The 18,671-nt window shown below is 42.0% G+C and overlaps 1 protein-coding gene and 2 pseudogenes across 5 annotated transcripts in view; 2 read left to right on the top strand and 1 right to left on the bottom strand.

Annotated features, from left to right (window-relative positions):
- The window catches only part of LOC311633042 (uncharacterized protein), a 93,543-nt gene that overhangs the window by 12,706 nt on the left and 62,166 nt on the right, over window positions 1–18,671 (bottom strand). The window lies entirely within an intron of this gene.
- LOC311610010 (ornithine decarboxylase-like) lies at window positions 1,916–3,431 on the top strand (annotated as a pseudogene). The gene is made up of 2 exons: window positions 1,916–2,269; window positions 2,515–3,431. The product of its transcript is annotated as an ornithine decarboxylase-like (transcript).
- Window positions 7,976–11,919, top strand: LOC311633780 (obg-like ATPase 1; annotated as a pseudogene). The gene is made up of 4 exons: window positions 7,976–8,030; window positions 8,612–9,102; window positions 11,255–11,419; window positions 11,483–11,919. The product of its transcript is annotated as an obg-like ATPase 1 (transcript).

Raw genomic sequence — 18,671 nt, 5'->3', positions numbered from 1 at the left:
GGATTCTCAGGGCGTCACTAGGCTGGGGCGTGGCCAACAGCAATGGCTGCCCATCTGCTGCCTCTCCAATAGGATCCCGCTTCTCCCTGGGTCTCGCACCACAGCACAGCAAACAATCTCAGCTCTGCAAGCAAGCCAGCCTCACTTTCTGACCTGATGGCAGACAGTCTAACCTCTCGCCAGAGACTGGATTTCAGAGAGATCGGGCACTTGTCTCTCTTCGGGTTGAAGAAAGCACTGCCCTCCACCAGCCTGGATCCACCGCCAGCCCTTATCAAGTCCTCGCCCCCCTACCTCAGTTTTTCAGCGCTTGCGCCCTGGTTTCTCCTCCTTTGTTTCAGTCTAGTTGTAGGGCTTTCAATCAGCCAGCTTTTGTTTGGTTTTTGGGAGAACGACGTTTGTTTTATAGTTGTTTTTGAACCTGTTATGCATGGCAGCCGTTTAGGTGTATTTACCTACGCTGCCATCTTCGTTCCTCCCCACTACTTTTTGAACTCCCTGTCACCCCATCCTGCGAAGCTCACACCCTGCTGAGAAGTCAGCTTACTGGGCACGGGTGTAGACGTCTGGGGAGACTAAAAAGGTGTCAATGACTGAGTTGTGTGGCTCTGGGATAAGGGCCACTTCACAAAACATCCACTTCCTATCTTTTCCTAAAGCTGACTGGTGCTCCCCCTCAAGGGAGTTTCACTAGTCTCAGCCTTGCAACACCTGGTGACCCCACACTGCTGAACCCAGGCTCTCTGCAAAATCTACAACACACCAAATGGTATTGCTCTAGGATGGGAACATCCTTTATATGCCCAACTGGTGTAGAACTTCCCCTAACACAACCAAATCTTACTCTATTTGTTCCTGGTAATCTCTACTGGCCTCACTCTAATAACTCTCTGAGACCCTACCTCACAGCAAAGTTCTCTGAGCATCCAGCTGGTGGCTGCTAGACTTTGGTATAACCTGGGGGTTTTATTGAGAAGGACTTAGACCCAGCACAGAACTAAGTCTGCAATCTGTATCAATTTGGTGAACAACACTCACCCTCTACCTAGTAACTCCTAAGAACCTTCCTCTTGCAACTTGAATACCATCAGAGGCTCTGAGTCTATCCGGCAGCCAAGTCTAACAGGCAGCCAGCTGGCGGATGTGGATCTTGGGATACTTGGACCTTTTTGCTGACCTGCTCCAAGATTCGACGCAAGTGCAAGTGGCCTTAGTGAAAAACTTGGTCCTTTCCATGCACATGCAAAGGAAGCCACAAACTGTGAATCACTTTGTAGCTCCATAAAGGTGTCCAAGGTGAATCAGTGGCAGTTTCTGACATTGACCTGCATCAAAGTCCCTATTAACAGACCCTCTGAACCAACATGTACCAATTGGCCAACTTCAGACAACAACAGAGCAGAATCCAATTAGTTTCAAAAGTGGCATATCTGAAGAAAGATCTCAGCAGACATCAGACCCAGTTGAGGCACATTCCACTTCATTTTTTGTCAGCACCTTCACAGCAGCTCATACACTGTGGCCAAAGCCAATCATGACAGTCCACCTAAGGTCTAATCTTATGTACAAATGGGCCAATAGCAATCAAGACTCAATTACTGTCAGTCCCCTCAACCTCCACCGCCACTGCCCCTCTGTCAGACGGTCCTTCTAGGAAGGAAGTAAGGTAGCAGGCAGCCGGATTGGCAGCTGATGGGGCAGCCAGTGTTCCTGTGCACTCAGCTGAGGCACCTGTGACTCCATAGGGTCAGCTTGAGACACCCTTGTGCTCCAAGGGCACTTCCACTGCTGCACCAAGAGAATACCCATCTGCTGGACTTGGAATTCCTGAAGAACTGTTTTGTGAAAAGCTGGCAATAATTTCTTTAAACCCTATCTTTTTCCTTTTTGTTGCATTGCAGAACATCTAGAAAACATGAACAATGTTAGTAATGAAGAATTTTACTGCCATTTCCTCAATGAGGACTTTACTGCCAAGGACATGCTGAACTAAAAAAGTTAATAAAGTCTCTTCTTCCAATGATAAGAATGTCTTCTATTTTACAGACCTGGGAAATATTCTGAAGAAACATATGAAATGGTTAAAAGCTCTTCCTTGGGACACCCCCTTTTATGCAGTCAAATGCAATGACAGCAGAACATAGTGAAGACCCTAGCTGCCATCAGGAAGGGATTTGACTGTGCTGGCAAGACTGAAATATTGTACAATTGGTACCGACACTTGGGATGCCTCCAGAGAGAATGATATATGCAAATCCTTTTTCTTTTTTTTTTCTTTTTTTTTTTTTTTAAGTATCTCAGATTTGCTCTAGCTGGTTTGGCCCCGTGGATTAAGAGTCAACCTGCAGACTAAAAGGTCCCAGGTTCAATTCCAGTCAAGGGCACATGCCCAGGTTGTGGGCTCGATCCCCAGTAGGGGGGCATGCAGAAGACAGCAAATAGATGATTATCATCATTGATATTTCTATTCTCTCCCTTCCTCACTCCGAAATCAATAAAACATATTTTTAAAAGTATTTCAGATTAAATATGCTGTTAATTGTGGAGTCCAGATGATGACTTTCAATAGTGAAGGCAAGTTGATTAAAGTTGCCAGGCAAAACATCTACAGGCAAAGATGATCATGCGGATTGCCACTGATGGTTCCAAAGTGGTCTGTTGTCTCAGTGTTAAATTTGGTGCCACACTGGAAACCAATAGATTTCTTTTGGGATGGGCAAAAGATGTCATTGTTGTCAGTTTCCACATGGGAAGTGGCTGTACCAATTCTGAGAACTTCATGCAGGCCATCTCTGATGCCCAGTGTGTCTTTGACATGGGAGCTGAGGTTGGTTTCAACATGCATCTGCTTGATATTGGTGGTGACTTTCCTGGACCTGAGGATGCAAAGCTTAAATTTGAAGCGATTGCCAGTGTATTCAACCCAGCCATTAACAAGTCAGATTCAGGAGTAACACTCATAGCTAAGGCAGAAAGATACTATGTTGCATCAGCTTTCACACTTGCAGTTAATATTGGGGGAAAAACACACACAGAGAGACACACAAACACAAAACAAAACAAAAACTGGTATTAAAGAAACAAACAGGCTCTGATAACAATGATGAGAAAAACTCCTTATGTATTATGTGAAATAATGGAATATATGAATATTTAGTTGCATTCTATATGATGATCATGCACATGTGAAGCCCCTTTTGCAGAAGAGGCCAAACCAGATAAGAAGTATTGTCATCCAGCATATGGGGATCAACATGTGACATCCTTGATCACATTGTGGAGCATTTTGGCTTGCCTGAGATGCATGTGGAAAACTGGCTGCTCTTTAAAAACTGGGTGCTTACATTGTTGCTTCTATTTCTACTTTCAATGGATTCCAGAGGCTGGCTGATTACTCTGTGATGTCAGGACCAACATGGCAACTGATGTAGCAAGACCAGAACCATGACTTCCACCTGAGGTGGAGGAGCAGGACATCAACACTCTGCCTATTTTTTGTGCCTGGGAGAGTGGAATAAAATTCCAACCAGCAGCCTGTGCTTCAGTTTGTACAATATTAATATGTAGATGCCATTACTGTAGATGTTATGTGAGTATAGCTTGCCTTAATGGATTTTGGGGGGACCATTTAACTTAATCATTGCTAGTTTTTAACTGTCTTTGTAAGTAGTATTGGCACATATGGAACAATGTGGAAGGCCTAGGCAATGGGGTCACACTAATCTGTGTTCCTATGGAAACTATTTGAATATATGCTTTATATGAATTTTTATTGAATTTTCAAACGTGCTACTACAAAGTGCCCCTCAACTGCTAAGCAAGCATTTTTAGCTTGTACATTGGTAGAACAAGCCAAAGCTTAGTATTGTGACCTGTTTTAACAATAAAGTACCTAGAAAATAAACAAACAAATAAATAAAAACTCAATTACAATAGGAGGATGCACATACTCCACACAAGGAACATTCTGGAACATCCAGTTCATATGATCAAGAAGGCTGTGCCATTGTATCCCATAAAACATCTACTACAAAATGCCACCCTATCAAGAATGAAAAGCAAAGCAGATCTATTTGAGGTAGCAATATAAATATCTGACAAAATAGACTTTAAAAGAAAGGCTATAATAAGAGAAAAAGAAGAACAATCCATAATGATAAAGGGAGCAATCAAAAAAAAAAAAAAAGATTTAACCCTTGTTAACATCTATGCAACTTAAAAAAGGAGTACCTAGATATATATATAAAGAAATTCTTGAGAGATCAACAGTAATACAGTGATAATAGGGAATTTTAACACCCAATTTACATCAATGAATAGCTCTTCCAGACAAAACCAACAAGGAAACAGTGGCCTTAAATGATACACTACAACAGATGACTTTAAGTGGCAACTATTTTATTGTTGTTAATCCTCACCTAAGATATATTTCCATTAATTTTTAAAGAGAGTGGAAGAGAGAGAGAGAGAGAGAGAGAGAGAGAGAGAGAGAGAGAGAGAGAGAGAGAGAGACAACAATGTGAAAAAGACACATTTATTGGTTGCTTCCCTCACATACCCCAACTGGCCAAGGGAACAAACCTACAACCCAGGTACATAATCTTGACTGGGAATTGAACCTGTTAGTGGGCTGATGCTCTAACCACTTAGCAATACCAGCAAAGGCAATTTATTTAATATCTTCAGAGCATTTCACCCCAAAACATAATACACATTTTTTGACCTTGCACATGGAACATTTTCTAGGATAGACCACATATTAGTAAACAAAAAAGTCTCAATAAATTTTAAGAAGATTGAAATTATATAAAGCATCTTCTCTGATCATAATGATATAAAACAAAAAATCAATCACAAGAAAAAACTAAAAATCACCCAAAGAAATAAAGGCTAAATAGAATGAATCCTTACTAAACAATGAATCATTAACAAGTTCAAGGAAGGAATCAAAAGATACCTTGAAAGAAATAAAAATGAGAGCACAGCCCCAAATCTATATAATATACTATAAGTAGGCCTAAGAGGAAAATTCATAGCATTAAAGGTCTACCTCAAGAAACAAGGAAAATCTCAAAATCAAACAAACATCTAATTTTACACTTAAAGAAACTATAAAAAGAACAACAAAGTCAAAAATGAGTAGAAGATAGGTAATAATACAGATCATAGCAAAATTAACAAAATGGCCAAAAATGGGTCATGGATTCAATTCCTGATTAAGGGCATATACCTCAGTTTTATCACTGGCCCCAGCATGGGTATACAGGGGAGAGGTCAATCAAGGTTGTTTTTTTTTGTTGTTGTTGTTCTGTTTTGTTTTTTTCTCTCTCTCTCCTCCCTCCTTTCCACTCTCTCTAAAACTCAATAGAAAAAATATCAATGAGAATACTATATATTAAAAAAAGCCTAATATGCTAAGTGTCGGGTTGTCCAGTAATCTGTTCAATTAATCAAAGCCAAGGTAACAAACCTGCAACCCATCCTATCTAATAAAAGCGTAATATGCAAATTGACCATCACTCCAACACACAAGATGGCTGCTCCTTTGTGGATACAAGATGGCCTGCAGGGGAGGGCAGTTGGGGGCAATAAGGCCTGCAGGAGAGGGCAATTAGGGGTGACTGGGCTGGCAGAGGAGGGCAGTTGGGGGTGACCAGGCCTGAAGGGGAGGACAGTTGGGGGGACCAGGCCTGCATGGGAGGGCTATTGGGAGGTGACCAGGCCATCAGGGGAGCGCAGTTGGGGGCAACCAGGCCAGCAGAGGAGAGCAGTTAGGGGGGACCAGGCTGGCAAGGGAGGGCAGTTAGGGGTGACCAGGACAACAGGGGAGAACTGTTGGGGGTGACCAGGCCTGCAGGAGAGGACAGTTAGGGGCAATTGGGCCATCAGGGAAGCTGTTATGCATTGATAAGGCTTGCAGGGGAGTAGTTAGGCTGTCAGACAGAAGCAGTTAGGGTCAATCAGGCAGGCAGGCAGACAAGTGGTTGAGGGCCAGCAGTCCTGGATTGTGAGAGGGATTCCTGACTGTGGAATTGGGCCTAAATGGGCAGTCAGGCATCTCTCGAGGGATACCAGTTTGGAGACAGTGCAGGCTAGGCTGAGGGACACCCCCCTCACCGTGCACAAATTTCATGTACTTGGCCTCTAGTATGCTAATGATATATTAAGTGAACTAAATGTTCAACCGCTCGCTATGACATGCACTGACCACCAGGGGGCAGTCAACTGGCCAACCATTCACTATGATGTGCACTGACTACCAAGGGGCAGATACTCTGACAGGTAGGTTAGCTTGCTGCTGGGGTCCAGGCGATCAGGACTAAGCAAGACAAATGCAAGAAGATTTGGAAGCAGCCCAAGTGCCCATTAGTAGATCAGTGGATAAAGATGTGGTACATTTACACAATGGAATACTAAGTAATTGTAAAAAAGAAGAAACTTTATCTTTTGTGACAGCATGGATGGACCTGGAGAGTATTATGCTAAGCAAAATAAGCCAGTCAGAGAAAGACTTATAAATGGAATCTAATGAACAAACAAAAAAAGAAAAGACTCATAGGTTCAGAAAACAGACTAATAGTGTCAGTGGGGTGGGGGAGGGAATGGGGCTGGGTGCAAGGGGTAAAACAGATTAGCAAAAAACAACAACAACAACAACAAAAACTTCAAGCTTATAAACAATAGTATGGTGATTACAGGAGGGAAAGGGAATTGGGACTGTAGAAGAGGGTAAAAGAGGGATAATTGGTGATGAAATGAGACTTAATTTTGGATAATGAACATGCAATATAATATGCAGATGAGGTATTATAGAATTGTACACTTGAAACCTATATAATTTTATTAACCAAACTAGGAGCCCAGAACATGAAATCACGTGGCTCCGCCCACCCACCTGCAGCCCTGCCTTGACATCTGAACCTATCCACACAGAGCTCCAGTGTACCTGGCCCAGCTCCCAAACCCTCTGGCTTTCTCTGGCCACTTCAAGCCCAGGCCTCAGTCCCTCGAGTCTCTTCCAGCTGGTGCCATCTTCTCTGGGCACCTCCCCACTTCCACCCAGTGTCCCTAGCAACACCCCATCATGGTGCTGGAGGAGAGTGTGAAAGCCTCCCACCTGCTACGCTGTGCTCCTTCCCCTGGCAGGTGGGCTGCGGGTCATTCCGAGTGCAAGCAGTGGATGGTGAAGGACTAGTGAGGAGGGCGCTATGGGCTCTCACCTCTGCCCTCCCCAGCATGGATGGTCTTGCCTCCTCCAGGTGCCTCCCCACTTCCACCCTGTCTCCAGAGCAATGCCCCAACTAATATGCTAATGACCTGGTTGTTACCCGACCATATTAGTTCTTTACTAGTATAGATGTCACCCCAATAAATTGAATAAAAAAGTAAAATAGCAACCAAAAAAAGGAATTTTAAAGGAGGTACTCCTATTTGCAGATGATATAACTATATAACTTGAAAACTTAACAGTTTAAATAATATAAATAGTAACAGAATAAAGTAAAGTAATAGGATATAAAATTAAAATTTAAAATAAGCTTTTATATATATTTAACAATCTATACTAATAAAAGGGTAATATGTTGGACTGGGTGACCAGCCATCTTCCAGACGTCTGACTTCCTTCTGGGCAAAGCCACAATGATGGGGACCAAGACAGAGGGGGTTAGAGGTGATCAGGCAAGCAGGGGAGCAGTTAGGTGGTGATCAGGCAGGCAGGGGAGTGGTTAGGAGCCAGCGTTCCCAGATTGTGAGAGGGATGTCAGATTGCCAGTTTAGGTCCAATTCCCTGAGGGGTCCCAGATTGGAGAGGGTACAGGCCGCGCTGAGGGACACCACCCCACTGTGCACAAATTTCATGCACCAGGCCTCTAATAAAATATAATGGAGATATAAAGATCCCAGACATGATAGTAACAAAAAGAGTACATTTAAAATATATAACCTTTGGGAGTGAAATTCTGAAACATTCTTGATGCATTTGGCAATAGATTTTTCCAAATCACAAGAGGGAGATTACTCTGCCCAAGGTGAGCATGGCTTACCAAGAGTGTTGATTTTGTAAAATCGAGCAGTTGTGGATAGTATTGCTAACAACAGGTATATACTGTGTTCAATATGGCTGGGTATATTGAATCCTCCAGATTATTTCCCTTAGGCCAGATAGCAACTACTATTGTCTGTTTCCAGACTAGGCAATACTCATGGGGGCTAGCGCATGGAAGAAAGGCCAGTGTCTGACCATGTCCTGGGGTTATAGCCACATCTACAGGTACAACTGACAAGGCACTCCTGCCTCACAAGTTAATCCAGTTTTAACTTTTTTCCCCTGAAAGTATCTAATTTAATGAATTAATATGTAAACCCATGAGTAGCTATGAGAAAAGAATGAAATTATGAAAATAACTGGTCATAAATACGCTGCTGAAAATCACAGCTATTAAAAATTAAGTGTTGGTTCCCATTTGACCAAGGCAGCCATCATGCTTGCTGCTCCTGCATTCTCTCCTCCTTTTTTCCTACCTTCCACTACAGGTAGGAGCTGTATGGAGCTGCCTCTGGCATGCCAGAGTCATCACTTGCCAGAGCATGATACCCATAAAAAAATGAGGTGATGGAATTAAACCACCCCCAATCACTGGAATATTTGGAATCTCCTTGAAAATTGGTATCGTTGGATTGCCAAATGTTGGTAATCTACCTTCTTCAATATATTAATCATAGTCAGGCTTCAGGAGAAAATTTCTCATTCTGCAATATAGGTCCTCATCTAAAGACCAGCAAGCAAAATCTCTACCTTTCTAAATGTAGTGTATATTGCTAGTCTTGTAAAAGCAGCTCACATTGGACAGGCCTGGGATATGCCATTTTATCTCATATTAGTGATGGTAATGGAATCTTTCATCTAACACTTGCTTTTGAAGATGATGAATTCACATATGTTGAAGGAAGTGTAGTTCCTATTAGAGACACAGAAATAATAAATGAAAAGCTGCAGCTTAAACACGAGGAAATGATTGGGCCCATTATAAACTAGAAAAAGTGGCTGTGAGAGGAGGAGATACAAAACTAAAACCAGGAGAATCCAAGATGGCTGCTCGGGTAGGCACCTAGCCACAGCCGCACGCAACAATTTCAATAAAATACAACTAAAATATAAAATGGACATTACCCAGAACTACAGGAAAGTCGACTGACTGGAAATTCTACAACTAGAAGCAAGGAGAAAACCAGAAGGAGGAGCGGAGGAGCTGTAAAAGCCCAAGGTACGGAGACACGCGGCGCGCGCGGAGAGGACGGAGCCGGAGAGGAGGGAGGCCGAGTGCCTGGCTGGCGTTCCCTAGCAGGAAGGAGATAAACACTCCGACTGTGCTGGGTCCCCGACTGCTCTGAACCCCAGTTCTAGGCCAGACCCTGGGGACCCAGGCTCACCCATAGGGAGCTGGGCTGTAAGGCGGAACCTGGGGAAGCGGCGAAAGGAGGTCCCAGAGGCGCTCACACTGCACGCAGAGAAGGGCCGGCCGGCTGTGACGTAGGACTGCCCTGGCGGGAAGGAGACAGGGGCTCCAGACTGCTCTGAATGCCACCTCCAACTCCACTTCCAACTGAACTGAACCCCAGTTTCGGGCCCATTGCGGGAGAGCATAGACAGTTTGGCAGCAGGCGAAAATCGAGGGCACCTTTCTCTCAGAGGTGCTTGCAACAAGTACTGAAGGACCCTGAGTCTCAGGAGTCGCATAGGGCGGGGCTGATGGAAGCCAAGGCTGTAGGCTCCACCCTGAAACCCCGCCCCATCAGGAAAGCTGCCTGCGAAAATGCCTAAACCAAATAGATCACAAACGAAAGAAATGGAGGACAAAAAGCGACTGGATATAGAGTTCAAAACCACACTTATAAGGTTTTTCAAGAGTATCCTAGAAAAGGCAGATAAAATAAATGAGACCTATGAGGATATGAAAAGGGATCAACAAGAAATAAAGAATACATTGTCTGAAATAAAAAATATTCTACAGAGTCCTAAAAACAGAATAGAAGATCGCAAGAATCAAGTCAAAGATTTGGAACATAAAGAGCCAGAAGACACTCCTCTGCAGAAGCTAGAAGGCAAGAGAATCCAGAAAATTGAAGATAATGTAAGAAACCTCTGGGACAACTTCAAACGATCCAACATCAGAATCATGGGGTTCCCAGAAGATGAGAGAGAGCAAGATATCGAAAACATACTGAAAGAAATAGAGACAGAAAACTTCCCCCACCTGGGGAAAGAATTGGACTTACAAGTCCAGGAAGCACACAGAACTCCAAATAAGAGGAATCCAAAGAGGACCACACCAAGACAAATCATAATTAAGATTCCAAGAGCAAAGGACGAAGAGAGAATATTAAAAGCAGCAAGAGCTAAGCAGGTGGTTACCTATAAAGGAGCACCTATACGATTGTCAGCTGATTTCTCAACAGAAACCATGCAGGCCAGACGGGAATGGCAAGAAATATTCAAGGTGATGAATAGCAAGAACCTACAGCCAAAAATACTCTACCCAGCAAAGCTATCACTCAGAATCAAAGGTCAGATAAAGAGCTTCACTAATAAAAAAAAGCTAAAGGAGTTCATCACCACCAAACCAGAATTATATGAATTGCTGAAGGGGGTTCTTTCAGAAGAGAAAGTAAATAAAGATAAAAATTATGAACAACAAATACGTAACTATCAACAAGTGAATCTAAAACCCAAGGAAATTAAAAAGAAAAATCTGATGAACAATATTAACTGTTGAATATAATAGATTCAGAGGTATGGAAGGGGAGTGAACTAATGATTCTTGGGGAAAAGGGGAGAGGGGAATGTGGGAAGAGACTGAACATAAACTGTGCACCTATGGATGAGGACAATGGGGGGTGGGGAAAGGGCAGAGGGTGGGGTGGGATGGGGGGGAAAGGAACACTTGTAATATTATGAACAATAAAAATTTATAAAAAAATAAAATAAAATAAAATAAAACTAAAACCAGCCCAGCTGATGTGGCTCAGTGGTTGAGCATTAACCTATGAACCAGGAAGTCACAGTTTGATTCCCAGTCAGGGCATATGCCCTGGTTGTCAGCTCAACCTCTGCCCCCCATAGCTCCCTATGTTGAGGAGGCTGCCAATTAATTATTTTTCCTCATCATTGATGTTTCTACCTCTCTCTGAAATCAATAAAAACATATAAACAACAATAACAAAACCAAAACCTGAATATGACAATGTTGCAAAGTCAAATCCTGGGTTATAGATTTTTTTAAAAAAAAATCTGTTAATTTCTATCATGATTGGAAAGACAGATTTAAGTGCTGAATAAACATTTATTTATGACTTCAAAACCAACTGTCTACTTGGTTAATCTTTCTGAAAACTATTAATTAGAAAGAAAACAAATTTGGTTGATAAAAATTAAAGAGTGGGTGGACAAGTAGGATCCAAGTGCCTTGGGCATTCCTTTCAGTGGGGCCTTGGAACTCAAGACGCAAGAATTGAAAGCTGAGGAGAGGCAGAAGTATCTGGAAGTAAACATGACACAGAGTGCTTTGCCAAAAATCATTAAGAATGGGTTTGTGCATTCCAACTAGAAGACTTTTTCACTGCAGGCCCAAATGAAATGCCTGCATAGATTTTCAGGAAACGATGAATGTTCCTCAAGCTGCAGTAAAGAATCACAAAAATTTTGAAAAAGGATTCATTATGGCTGAAGTGATGAAATACAATGATTTTAAAAAAGAAGATTCTGAAAACATGGTAAAGACTACTGAAATGTACAGACAACAAGGCAGAAATTATATTGTTGAGGATGGAGATATTATCTTCTTCAAATTAAATACACCTCCGTGGCTTAAAGATGGTGACCAGCAGGAATGTAGGGAGGGAGAGTGTGTGATTGAGTGAGGGAGTGATAGAGGTGTGTGTGTGTGATTGAAATAGGGACAGTTTGACCCTGCAATTCTTCCAGGGGGCTTCCAATCCAGGAAGTCTTAGATGACAAAACCCCGCAGCCACTGCAAACACTCCAGGAGGGACACCAGCAGCACAGAGACCACACCATCTTAAAGAACAGAACTGCCTGAGACTAGAATCAGCCTCACCACCACCCAGTCTGGTCTCAAATCAGGACATTACAGCCGCTCTGGTAGAAGACCTGCTACCACAGCTGCAGACCGAGGGACACCAAGACTCCAGGCACCCAGCTGCAGATTTATTAACTCATCAACACCACCAACCAGACAGGCATTGGAACTGCCCAGGACCCAGCAGCCACTTCAACCAAAATCCTACTACCCCAGCTGCAGACCCGCAGACCCTGAGACCTCCACCTGTAAGGTGCACCGCCTGACAGCAGTAAGTACAGCCTCCCTCTCCCCAGTGCCAGAACCCAGCCCTCTAGAGAGCCAGGCACTCCACTACCTAGGCAGTGCTTGGGAGCCACTGAGAGCCCCAGAGGGTGTGATTCTGAACAGACAAGGGCACGCGGCCCTGCAGTAGAAATTCTGAACTCCCTCTTCCTAAATACCTGCCCACAGATACGCCAGCTGTGCAACTTCAGTGCCAGGGCCCCTTAGAGTGTGTCAGAATCTGCACAGGCAAATGCACCACAAGTTCGCACGCACACTTAGAAAGGGCAGGCACTTCCAAAGTTCAAGCACGCACTTCCAAAGCCAGCAAACTCATGGCCATAGACAAGGGAAGGCACCTGAGCCCATATATCCACAGGCTCCTCTAAGGAGCTGCTCTGAGTGTGATTCTATATGTGATTCTGTACAGACAAGGATGTGCTACCCTGCAGCAGAAATTCTGAAACCCCTATTCCTAAATAACTGCATTCAACCGTGCTGCTCAAACTCAGTGCCAGGCCCCGTCAAAGCACATCAGAACTCTGCACGTGCAAACACACCACCGCAGATGCGAATTTCCAACAGGCAGGCACCCTGAGCCAATCTACAAACTAGTGGTAGCCACTGTGAGCTCTCCCAACAGGCGGTTCCTGGGTATCACTGTGAATCCCCACCGGACACGTGAGATTTCAACTAAGGGTGCAAGAAAGTAAAAATGGGGACACTCCCCTCCATAGCTGCAAACTTCTAGACACCACAGTTGTGCCTCTCAAGATTGCAGGCCTATATCAAGAGAATCCAAATAGCTCAAGTAGGGAGCTACACTAGATTACCAAGCTCTGGAGAACTGAGATATTACACCACTAGCACCATCCCCAAAGGAACCTGGATAGCAAAGCAAGTGGATATATAAATAAAACATTATAAGAAAACATGGGAAGACAAGAAATGCAATCACCAAAGAAAAGAAAAAGATGAAACACCAGAAAGGGAGTTAAATGAAATTGAGGCTAGCAGCTTATCAGAGAAAGAATTCAGAATAATGGTTATAATGATGTTTAAATGGGTGGATGACAAATACATACAACTCAATGAGAATTATAAGGAGCTGAATGAGAATGTCGCCAGCATGAAAAAGAATTAAGAGATGAAGAATGACATAGCTGCAATAAAGAACACAATGGAAGGCTTAAACAGTAGAATAAAAGAGGCTGAGGACTGCATCAGCGAATTAGAAGACAAAGTAGGAAAAAACTCACAAACAGCAGCAACTGGAAAAAGCAAGGGGAGAGCCTAAGAGACCTTTGAGACAACACAAAACAGAATATTCACTTAATAGGGATACCAGGAGGAGAGGAAGAGAAGCAAAGAATAGAAAAACTGTATGAAGAAATAATGACAGAAAACTTTCCTGATATTGACAAGAAAAAAACCATGCAAGTCCAAGAAGTACATAGAATCCCAAACAAGTTGAACCCCAAAATACCAACACCAAGTCACATCATCATTAAATTGGATAACACTAACGACAAAGTAAGAATCTTAAAGGCTGCTTCCAAGCTCCTTCTATGAAGCCAGCATCACCCTAATACCAAAACCAAATAAAGATAGCACAATGAAAGAGAATTACAGGCCAATATCCCTCATGAACATAGATGCCAAAATCCTTAACAAAATTCTTGCAAATTGGATCCAGCAATACATACACAATGACCAACTAGGATTTAATCCAGGGATGCAAAGATGGTACATAATTCTCAAAACAATAAATGTGATGTCACATAAACAAATTGAGAGATAAAAATCAGATAGTCATCTCAATTGATGCATAAAAAGCATTTAATAAAATCCAACACCATTTCTTGATAAAAACTCTCAGCAAGGCGGGAATAGAAGGATCATACCTCAACATAATAAAATCCATAAATGACAAACCACAGCCAACATCATATACAATGTGCAAAAAACTAAAACCATTTCCCCTAAAAACAGGAACAAGGCAGGGATGGCCACTCTTACCACTCCTGTTCAACACAGTGCTAGAAGTTCTAGCCATTGCAATCAGACAAGAAGAAGGGGGAAAAAGGCATTCAAATTGGAAAAGAAGCAAAATTGTCCTTATCCACAGATGACATGATACTGTATATAGAAAACCCCAAAGACTTCAGCAAAAAAATATTAGATTTAATAAATGAATTTGGCATTGTAGCAGGAAACAAGTTAACACCAAGAAATCTATGGCACTTCTATACACCAATAGTGAACTTACAGAAAGAGAGACTAAAAAGGCAATCTCATTTACCATCGCTCCAAAAAATTAAGATACCTAGGAATAAACTTAACTAAGGAGGTAAAAGACCTATACACAGAAAACTACAGGACACTGAAAAAAGAGAAAGAGGAAGATGTAAACAGATGGAAGAACATACCATGTTCATGGATTGATAGAATCAACATAATCAAAATGTACATACTACTCAAAGCAATATATAAATTCAATGTACTTCCCATTAAAATACCAATGGCATATTTCACAGACCAAAATGAATTCTCCAAAATTTCATCTGGAATAAAAAATGACCCTGAATAGCCACAGCAATCCTGGGAAAGAAGAAAAAAAGTAGGTGGGATCTCAATACCAGATTTCAAGCTGTATTACAAAGCCACTTTTCTCAAAACAGCCTGGTACTGGCACAAAAACAGACACATAGATCAATGGAATAGAATAGAGAACCCAGAAATTGACTCAAACCACTATGACCAATTAATAATTGACAAAGAAGGCATGAACATACACTGGAGTCAAGACAATCTCTTCAACAAATGACGCTGGGGGCGGAGCTTGAAGATGGCGACTGAACAGTCGGACTTGTTCTGACTCTGGTCCCAGAACGGATAAAAGTAACATCTGAGTCGCTCAGGGAGGGTTGATTGGCAGCTGAGGGGCAGCAGAGGTTTCAAGGAAGCTAGGCAGCGATCCGCTGGACAGGATTTCCAGCCGGTGGCCAACACAGCCACAGCGGCGGCCGCGGCGGCTGCGGCGGCGGCAGAAGCAGCGGCGGCGGCGGCGCTGTGAGAAAGGAGTGGCTTCTCTGAGGCCTGGAAAGCCCACTGCAGAGAGGTCCATCCAGTAGCTGAGACGCCCGAGTTGGCGCTGGCGCGTGGATTCAAAGGAGTTCTTCGGTCACCCACGGAAAGGTCAGAGTTTGCGGGGAAAGCCTGAGAGATCGCGGTCCCGCGGCGCCGGCAGCCACGGTAGCCGGGGAGTTCCGGCCCCGCCTCCATGGAGCGCCTGCAAAGCTGAGCCCTAAGAAGGCTGCAGCGACATCTAGTGCTGGGTTTGGCATAAGCTTCCCCAGAAGCGGGAATTTTTTTTTATTATTATTTTTTAAAAAAAGCCAGGGGACACGGGACAGAGTGTTAAGAATCGCGGCTGTCCCACCAAGGGCGGAACATCTGGACACCTCGGCGCCTGATCCCCTTCACCCCCTAGCTTCAGAATACTAGGGAAGGACAGCCTAGTTGGGCATATCCGGGGAATTTGCAGGGAGAGAGTGCCTCCCTGGAAACAAGGGATCGGAGCCAGAAGAGATAGTCTGGGAGCCAGCTGGCACCCTGCCAGCTAGAGCCATAGAGAAAGAAGGCCGGAGCAACCAAAAAGACTGGGAGGTCAAACCGGAAACACTGACACCTAAGAGCTGAATTACAAACTGCCCTTTTTTTTTTTTTTCTCTTTTTTTTTTTTCTTTCTTCTTTTTGTCTTTTAATTAATCAAAATTAAATGGACACAAATAACTAACATATAGTCTACTAAAAATTAAGGATTATCTTACAAAACCGAGGTGCAGTGGAAAGCTGGGAACTGCAAGACTGTCTGGTCCGAGAATCAGAAGTGCCAAATACATTAACTGAGGAAGTGAGTGACCAGTACTGGTCATTTTTATGCTAATTTTGCTATTCTTTATTTTATTTTCATTTTTTACATCTTTTATTTAATTTTCATTTTTCATATCTTTTACTTAAGAAACATTTTTTTTTCTTTTTTCCTTACTTGATTTTACCTTTTCAATTATTACATTTTTCAATCTCCATCATCACTATTACTACTGCTATTTTGCAATTTTTTTAAAAAAATTTTTATTTATTTATTTTTCTTTTCTTTTTTTTCTCTCTCTAGTACCATTTTATTTTTTCATTATTTTACATTGGGAGTAACCTTCATTCTATTTTAATCTCTACTATAGCATCATTCAACCCTATCTCAACTCAACCTTTACACTATCACTCTCTTACTAAACTTTACCCTTTAGTCTACAGTTTATCCTATCCCTTTCCGGCTTTAGTTTTTCCTCTATTCTCTCTGTATATCCCCTGCTAGAGCTCTCACTATACTTATAGACCTAAGTTCCAACCCCTGATCCAAGTGTATAAATACCAATCTCTGCACTATATTAACTAGTTAAAAAAAAAAAAAAATCCATTCTCCCCTCTATCCTTTTCGCATTGTATGTGTGAAGGTTGATTATTGTGAATTTTTATGCCTTTTAGTGAAATTGTTATGCTTATTCCTGTATTGTTATTGTTGCTTTGTATTTTTTTTAAATCCTCTGTTTTTGTTTGTTTCTTTTACTTCTGTATATCATAGCCTTACTTAATAATAGTGGATATTGTAGTTTGTATTAATCTCCAAGTATTGTTACTGGCATTGGCTGGGTCCAGAGGTTTTTCTATGGCAATTTTCTCCACATATATATAGTTTGTTTCCCATTTCTCTTTTAGTTTGCTTCTTCTCTCTCTTTCTCTCTCTCTCTCTCCCTCTTCTTTTTTTCCCTGTTTTTCAACTTCATTTTGTCATTACTTTTTTTCTTCTTCTTCTTTTTCTATCTCTTTATCCCTCTTTTTTTTTTAATTTACTTAATTTTTTTTTAATTTTAATTTAATTTTTTTTTAATTTTTCTTTATTTTATTTTTACCTTTATTCCTTCTCTCCTATCCCCTAAGTTGCCTTTCTCTAGTGGTCACCTTTATTAGAGGTTATTAATATTGTAAATACATTCCTGTTAAGTGCCTCTTGTGTTGTACCTGGTAGTGTTGTATTTTGTACCTCAAAATCAACGTAGGAGAAGGAATACCACATAACCAGACATCCTGAAAAGAGAGGCCATGGGGAGACAAAAACATAGTCTGCACGTGAAAGAAAAGCAGGCATCACCAGAAAAGGAAGTAAACGAGCCAGAGGTAAGCAGCCTGCCAGAGCAAGAATTCAGAGTAATGATCATAGCATGGCTAAAAAGAATGGAAGAGAAATTTGACAAAAGCCAAGAAGAAATGAGAAAGAACCATGAGGAAATGAAGAAGAGCCATGAGGAACTGAAGAAGAACCAAGAAGAAATGAAAAGTGACATCGCTACCATGAAGAACTCAATAGAAAGCATCAAGAGTAGACTAGATGAAGCAGAGGACCGCATCAGTGAGCTAGAAGATAAGATGGAAAAAAATACCCAAGTAGAGCAACTTCTAGAAAAAAAGATTAAAAAGCAGGAGGAGAGCCTACGGGAGCTTTGGGACAAAACAAAACAAAATAATATTCGAATAATAGGGGTTCCAGAAGGAAAGGAAACTGAGGTAGACATGGAAAAAGTATTTCAAGAAATAATGACAGAAAACTTTCCAGAAATAGAAAAGAAAAAACCCACACAAATCCAAGATGCCCGCAGAGTCCCAAGCAAAATGAATCCCAGAAGACAGACTCCAAGGCACATTATAATTAAATTGGCAAACAACAAGGACAAAGTAAGAATCTTAAAAGCAGCCAGAGAGAGACAGAAAGTTACATACAAAGGAACCCCCATCAGACTAGCAACTGATTTCTCAACAGAAACTTATCAGGCCAGAAGGGAATGGGATGAAATATACAAAGTCATGCAAAGGAAGGGTCTGAATCCAAGAATACTGTACCCAGCAAGGCTATCAATCAGAATTGAAGGGGAAATCAGGAGCTTCACAGACAAAAAAAGACTGAAGGAATTTATCTCCACCAAACCAGCAATGCAAGAAATGCTAAAGGGTCTACTGTAAAAATAAAGAAATAAGAAGTGAAGAAGGAACACGGGTATAGAATAAAAATGGCGTCAAATGAGTACCTATCAATAATAACCTTAAATGTAAATGGATTAAATGCTCCAATCAAAAGACATAGGGTAACAGATTGGATAAGAAAACAAGACCCATACATCTGTTGTCTACAAGAAACCCACCTCAGAAAAAGAGATGTACACAGACTGAGGGTGAAGGGATGGAAAAAAGTTT

The sequence above is a fragment of the Pipistrellus hanaki genome (genome assembly GCF_964339955.1).
Source record: "Pipistrellus hanaki genome assembly, chromosome: 15".
NCBI classification, from domain to species: domain Eukaryota; kingdom Metazoa; phylum Chordata; class Mammalia; order Chiroptera; family Vespertilionidae; genus Pipistrellus; species Pipistrellus hanaki.
This window is presented reverse-complemented; position numbering and strand designations above follow the sequence as displayed.